The sequence below is a fragment of the Lontra canadensis genome, unplaced genomic scaffold (assembly GCF_010015895.1).
Source record: "Lontra canadensis isolate GAN:19392208 unplaced genomic scaffold, GSC_riverotter_1.0 scaffold131, whole genome shotgun sequence".
NCBI classification, from domain to species: domain Eukaryota; kingdom Metazoa; phylum Chordata; class Mammalia; order Carnivora; family Mustelidae; genus Lontra; species Lontra canadensis.
Genome location: NW_022631125.1, coordinates 976,408 through 984,528, shown reverse-complemented (window position 1 = coordinate 984,528; position 8,121 = coordinate 976,408).

Below are 8,121 nucleotides of genomic sequence, written 5' to 3'. Positions count from 1 at the left end.
AGTTGGTTAAACATCTGCCTTTGACTCAGGTCGTGGTCCCAGGGTCCTAGCATCAAGCCCCATGTGGGGCTCTCCACTTAGCAGGGAGTCTGGTTCTCTCTCTCCATCTCCCTCTGTCCCTCCCCCTGCTCGTGCTCTCCTTCTCTCAAATAAATAAATAAAATCTTTAAAAAAGAAAGAAAGAAAGAAAGAAAGAAAGAAAAGAAAAGAAAAGAAAAGAAAAGAAAAGAAAAGAAAAGAAAAGAAAAGAAGGGGCCCCTGAGTGGCTCAGTCGTTGAGCATCTGCCCTCAGCTCAGGTCATGATCCCAGGTCCTGGGATCAAGCCCCGCATCAGGCTTCCTGCTCCACAGGGAGCCTGCTTCTCCCGCTCCCATTCCCCCTGCTTGTGCTCCCTCTCTCGCTGTGTCTCTGTCGAGTGAATAAATAAAATCTTTAAAAAAAGAAAGAAAGAAAAAGAAATAGAAAGTTGAGGTGCCTGGGTGGCTCAGTCAGTTAGGTGTCCGACTCTTAATCTGAGCTCGGGTTGTAATCTCAGGGACCTGAGTTCAGGCTGCATTGTTGGGCTCCGCATGGGGAGCCTACTTAAAAAAAAAAAAAATAGCAGAAAGTTGATAACTGCAGAAACTGGTGATGAATACATGAGGTTCCTCTACTTTGGTGTGTGTTTGAAAACTGTTTAGAATAGCTTTAAAAAAGTATGCTCCTCATTTGACCTCTTTCAGATATATAGCTAAATATACTTGGTGGGAAGAAAATTTTCTATTTGTCTCTGAACGTCCTTCCATGCATTCCTCTCAAGTGTCATACATTTCCTTCATTTGAATGAATGAAAATGGGGTGCCTGGGTGGCTTAGCTGGTTAAGCACCTTTCCCTGCTCAGTTAGAGAGCCGCTTCTCCCGCTCCATCTGCCCTACCCCTCCCCCACCCCAACCCGGCCCCCCCACCGCGAGCTCGCTCTTCTCACTCTCGCTCTATCTCAAATAAATAAAATCTTTAAAAAGAAAATGAAAATAACCTATAAAAAGTAGAATAATTAGCAATCATCCCTTCCTTTTTCAATCTAGAACAGTTCCATATATAACCCAGAACTCAAAATGGTGAAGGAGGAAAGAGAATCAGAATCTCTGAATTTTACGGCCCATTCCATCTACTGTTTGGATTTTCTTCGTTGTTTGTTTGTGAGATGGCTTACAACAAGCAATAATTGCTTATGGACCCCACAACGTGCTGTTTTGGCTCAGGTGTCCAGCATGTGATCATGCTGTAAGGTATGATCAAATTTGTGCTCCTCATTCAAAGCCTGTGAATGTCAATTCCTGGTGGAAACAAAGGAGGCTGAGCCCATTGTTTAGCGGTAGGGAGGCAGCTTCATTCTACCAAAGTCCTTCCCCAAACAGGACCTTTCTCTTTGTATTTCACTTTCCTCTTTTGTAAAATAGGGCTGTTTTACTTCTTCCTAGTAGAGTGATAAGGGCTAATTTAAGCTTGCGGAAGCACTTTCAAAGAAGATCCTAAGATGTACCCTGCCAGGGAAGTGAAAACTATCATTAATATATTTTAATCATCAAGTTAAATACATAGATACACCCACCCCTTCTCCATTCAGGCAGATTTCTGCAAAGGGGTAATTAACTGCGATGATGTCATAACCACAGATCCCTGCTTTCATCCTGAAAGCTGCAGTTTCCAAACGCTTACTAAGTCCTCATTAGACTTTTAAAACATATTAACAAAGTACAGATTCTCCCCATCTGAGTGAAAGCACGCTGGAAAGAGAAACCTCTTGCTTTGTAAACAGAGTGAATGAACAGTAAAAGTAGCCATCTTTTCCGTAAGCCTGCCAAAAACCCAGCGGGCAGCAGTAATAAAACAAAACGCTGAGATTACAGGTTTGGAAAATCAACTCGATTGCTTCCAAAATGACCCCCCAGAAACCTGTACTTGCCTTTTAAGTCCTCACCAGGAGGCGAGGAGCTACAAGATTCCTGTCTCCTGACACCTAGCAAGGAATGACTGGCAACTTTTCAGCCATTCAGTGCCAAGCCCACTGCGAAATAGCTGACCAGGGCGTTGCTAATGCAGACACCGGCCGCAGTAATGCAGCTCTTTGAAATGCTAATACAATGGTGTCAAATTTCCTGGCAGTGGGAAACCCTGCGCCGGCTCCCAGGATCTGCGGGGAATCACCGGCTCCTGGGGTGGGGCAGGAGACCCGTGTGTTTCACCTAGTGACTTCCGGGTCTCATTTCCGGCTTGCTCCGAATTCTCTGCCACCCACTTTTTCTCTCCACTCCACGTCAACCCGAATATGAAATAAAGCCCCCTTTCCGCAACCTCCCCCAAACCCTACTCCCCAAGGCGGCTGTGAATGTGTGCAGACTTCTGCTCAGGATTTGGAGGCAGCAATGGCGTGCTACCTCACGGAAGAACAGAGGACAGTTTTTAAGACGGAATGGTTGATACCGCCCCCCACCCAGCCACACACCTTCCCCTCACCCCGCTCCGCCTTTCCTGCCCCGGACCCTTCCGCGTGGTTCCCCTCTCCAGCCACTCTGCGGGCCATCTCCTCCTCCTTTGTTCCTCTCCCCAGCAGACACCCCCAAATCCCCCCAAATTCTTCATTCTTTTGTTATGCTAAAGCAGTCTGGCTCTTTGTCTCTCATTCCCAGGTGGCCCCAGCCCTGATCTCTTTCTACAGTCACGGTGGCCCATCAATCAGTCTGCTTTTCTAAACAAAGACAGTTGAACCCCCAAAGAATTCTGCTCTGTATCACTTAGGACTGCTTTTCAGAAATTTACAATTTGTGCAACAACCAAAAAAAAAAAAAAATCAGTTTAATAATACTTCCTCTCCGCCACTAAGATCGATGACAGTGCAGAAAAGCGTTATAATTTTTCAGCCACTAAGATGAACATTAAATTGAACTCGAAAATCCTTCCTTGTATAGATTCTCCAAAGCCATCTCTAAGGTCATTTTATAAATATATCAGAAATGCGGGGCACCTGGGTGGCTCAGATGGTTAAGTGTCTGCCCTGGGCTCAGGTCCTGATCTCAGGGTCCTGGGACTGTCTCCAAGTTGCCCTCCCTGCTCACTGGGGAGTCTGCTTCTCCCTCTGACCCTCCCCCATCTCATGTTCTCCCTCTCTCTCTCGAATAAATAAAATCTTTAACATATATATATGTTCTGATATATCAGAAATGAGTTCTCCGTGGTTTCCTTGGATTTGAGACTTTTGTGGAAACAAGAGAACTCCATATGAAAGATTTTCATAAAGACTGAAGAGTATTAATTCACTTAAGAAGATTATCAAAGAAAACTATGGCCCCACAAAGTTCGAGCACAGTGGATGTCCCCAGGTGATATGTCACAAATCTGGAGATGCTTAGCCAATCTTTCAGAAAATAGCCATTGAGCATACCTGGAATAAGAACAAATAAGAATATTATAATTTGTTGTCACTGGAAACTTCTCTCATCCCAAAAGGGATTCTAGTAGCATACAACATCAAAAATAGTGACAATAATAATAATAAAATACAATACAATACACTGGGTATCTACAGTAAGAATTTTTCTAACCAAGTTTTTTCTAACCAAAGAAGTGGACAGAAAGGAACACACGGCAGGAAAAACAGGATGAAGCTAAAGTTACTACCTCAAATTCATGATGTAAGGTTACATGTCCAGCAGCCAATCAAAGAAAAAAATGCAATCAATTTCACCATTACTAAGGAAAAATTTCTCCTCCAGGCCTACAGACAGACATATTTAAAAACAACAGGGGCAGCTGGGTGGCTCAGTCAGCCAAGCATCTGCCTTCAGCTTGGGTCATGATCCCAGAGTTCTGGGATTGAGCCTCGCATAGGGCTCCCTGCTCAGGTGACAGTCTGCTTCTCCCTCTCTGCTTGCTGCATGAGCGTGGGTGCACGCGCTCTCTCTTTCTCTCTCAGTGTGTCAAATAAACAACAACAAAACAGCCTTCAAAACCAACTCTTGGTAATCTCTAATAAATACAGTAAAGAATTAAACAGGGGTACTTGTCATTACAGTCTTCAACAAGGATGGAGAGCAGAATGCCAAAGCAAATTTTCCTAAACACCAAGCTACAAATGCCCACCGGGAGGAAAAACAAGTACACAGCTCTTTGTGACTCAAACAGCAAGATGTGAACATGAGCTTAGTACATTCTAACATCAGCAAAGGACAAGTCTGACAAAAAAGGAAAAGTAAAATGAGTCAGTAAATATTTTAAGAAACAACTGGTACAGACTGAATTTTAACAAGAATATCTAGCAACGGGGTGCCTGGGTAGCTTAGTGGGTTAAACCTCTGCCTTCTGCTCAGGTCATGATCTCAGGATCCTGGGATCGAGCCCCACATCAGGCTCTCTGAACCTGCTTCCCCCTCTTTCTCTGCCTGCCTACTTGTGATCTCTCTCTCTCTCAATCTGTGTCAAATAAATAAATAAAACTTAAAAAAAAAAAAAGAATATCTAGCAACTAGGGTGCCTGGGTGGCTCAGTCAGTTAAGCACCTGCCTTCAGCTCAAGTCATGATCCCGGGGTCATGGGATCAAGCCCTGCATCAGGCTCCCTGCTCAGCGGAGACCCTGCCTTTCTCTCTTCCTCTGCTACTCCCACTGCTTGTGTTCTCTCTGTCAAATAAATAAATAAAATATTTTTTAAAAAAGACTATCTAACAACCATACATGATTGGGGGTGGGAGCACAGAGAACAGAGAATAAAGTTTCCAAAACTAGGCTTTTAATATTCCTGTGTGAGAATTCAAAGTATCCCAGGTTAATAATAGAGAAGTAAATGCTAGAACTAGGAAGTTATGTAAAAGCCTAATACATCGAAAACACTAGAATACAGATGAGTTATATCAGTTATCTTCTGATATAATTCAAAAGGGGCCTATGGCGCCCGGCTGGCTTAGTCAGTGGAGCCTGCAACACTTGACCTCGGGGTTTTTTGGTCTGGGCCCCACAATGGGTATAGAGATTACTTAAAAATAAAATATTTTTTTAAAAGGGAGGGGTACCTGGATGGCTCAGTCGATTAAGCATCTGCCTTTGGCTCAGGTCATGAGCTCAGGGTCCTGGGATCAAATCCTGCATCGGGCTCCCTGCTCAGCAGGGAACCTGCTTCTCTCTCACACTCTCCTTCTGTATTCTCTTTCTTTCTCGCTCTCTCTCAAATAAATAAAATCTTCTTTAAAAAATTAAAAAGATAAAGTACCCTACATAAAAGTCCATAAATTAAAAGGGAGAAAACAGATAAAAATTAAAATAAATTTAAAAGGGAAAAAAATAAAAGGAAATAGGATTTGGTAAAATTTCATCAATTAAAGTGTTAAATGTAAACAGGCTGAATTCTCCTGAAAAAGTAAGGCAACTCACTGACTATTAAAAGAACAAGATCTAACCATGTGTTCCTATGAGAGATATACACACCAAAAAAGAAAAATCAACAGAGTAGCAGTGTAAGAGGATAGTCCTATGAGAACAGAAGAAGAGCGGGGAAGCAGGTAAAGCAGATGTCAAGAACAAAAGCAGGACAATAAACAAATAAGGTCATGACCTAATGACTGAACGTACATTAAATCAAGAAATACTGAATGTGTATGTTACAAAGGCTACTGCAACAAAGTCCAGGAAAGACAGGTCAAAAAGGCAAGAAGAAATAAAAACAAATATTATTTTCATTGGAACACTTAACATTCCATTTTGGGAAATAACAAACAATAAACTGGAAAATACTATATGATTGAATAACTCATTTAATAAAAATTGGGAGGGGTGCTCACTAGATCCCAGGGTCTGTGCTAGAAGATTGCTCCTAAACAGTAATGAGGTTAGCAGACATGTGGAGAAACTTAAGGTGGGACAAGGTAATATAGTCCTTTCCAAGTGTAGAAAGATTATACCATCTGCAAACGTGCAAAAAACTATGATCCTATATTAGACCACAAAGACTCATTCTTTCATTAATTTAGCAACATTAAGAGTTTGTTCAACTTATTAGATTTGGAATTCACAGAAAGGCAGAAATACCATCCACCAGATGGTCAAACCACAAAGCATTAATGTTTTTTTAATAACAAAAACAAAATGCCGATCACACAGGAATGTTTTGAAACATTCAAATGTTCTCTTTGGTAGTGCTTGGGTTACATGGGAAATCCAGAATACATGCAGTAGACATCTGTTGTTTTTGCCAGAAGGGTAACAGTTAATCTCTTTCTTTGGAGAACTTCCCCTCCCCGACTCTGCAGGACTTTGGTGGAACTGTCAATCCCCTGGCTCTGTGATGAGGAGGTGACCCAGATGGCCAGAGTAACTCATCCTCCTAAAGAGGGTGAATTCTACTAGATTGGACATGTAATCCAAGCAGGCCAATCATAGCCCTTTTTGAGGAGTGACATGGACACTGGGGAGAGAGTCATGGTGAGTTCTCCAGGATTCTGAAGGTTAAGGACATAAATCTGTTGACTCTGGTGACCATCTTAATTGCCCTGTGGAGAGAGTCTCCTTGGGATTGAAATCCACACAAAGAAAAGAACTAAGATATGGGACTGAATGGGCCAGAATCCTAATACTATTGCTTGGACCCCTGGATCCAGCCATGCCTGAAGGGACAGATCCAATCCAATTGTTAGACCCAAGAAATCCTCCCCACTCTTTTATAAAATTATAGTAAAATACACAGAGCACAAAATTTACCATTTTAATTTGTTTTACAGTACAATTCAGTGGCATTAAGTATACCTACACTACTGTATAGCCATCACCACTATCCTTCTCCAGAATTGGTCCATCATTTCCAACTGAAACCCTGTACCCATTAAATAAGGACTCCCCTTTCTCTCCTCCCACAAAGAAATTCCCTTGAGGCTTAAACAGCTTCAGTTTGATTTCTGTAACTCTTAATCAAGAGAGTCAACTAATATAACTTTGTAAGAATATTTTTTAAACAATGAAAAATTACAAATATATACATTCATCATATATAACAAGAGGTATAAAACTATTCATACTCTTTGGCACAATAATTTCATTCTGAGGAATACAAGCCAAAAATACCACACATATATACACAAAAAAAACCTACTGAATAAAAGCATGCAGACCACTGATAATAGTGAAATATAAAAACAATATGATATATGACAATATGGGTGACAACTAAGCAAAAATTTTAATACACAGACCATCTAAAAACATGAAAATGGGGGCGCCTGGTTGGCTCAGTGGGTTAAAGCCTCTGCGTTTGGCTCAGGTCATGGTCTCCGGGGTCCTGGGATCGAGCCCCACATTGGGCTCTCTACTCAGCAGGGAGACTGCTTCCCTCTCTCTCTGTCCGTCTCTCTGCCTACTTGTGATCTCTGTCTGTCAAATAAATAAATAAATAATCTTTAAAAAAATAAAAATAAAAAATAAAAACATGAAAATGTTCATACAAAATAATATGAAGTAGAACAAGCAAGAGAGATAGTAGGCATGTGCTGGTAAGCATACAGGGATGAAATGTACCAATGCTGGTTCCTTCACTTTTTTTTTTTTTCAAAAGATTTTATTTATTTATTTGACAAAGAGAGAGAGAGAGTGTACAGCGGGGGGCTGAGGGGCAGAGAGAGAAGAAGACTCCGCCCTGAGCGGGGAGCCTGATGCAGGACTTGATCATGACCTGAGGCCCAAGGCAGATGCTTAACCAACTGAGCCACCCAGGTGCCCCTATAAAATCAAAAGCTTAAAAAAAAAAATACAACTATAGAGTGGGGCACCCAGCTGGCTCAAGTTGATAGAGTATACAACTCTTGATCTCGGGGATTTAAGTTCAAGCTCTGTGTTGGGTGTAAAGACTACTTAAAAAAATAAAATATTTGGGGCACCTGGGTGGTTCGGTTGGTGAAGCATCCAATTCTTGATTTCAGCTCAGGGTCAGGAAATAGAGCCCCGAGTCGGGTTCCACACTGAGTGCAGAGCCTGCTTAAGATTCTCTCTCTCCCTCTCTCTCTCCCCCTCCCCTGCTTCTGCTTCCACACCCTCTCTAAAAAATACATGCATACATACATACATACATGCATGCACACATACATATATACATATATATGTAC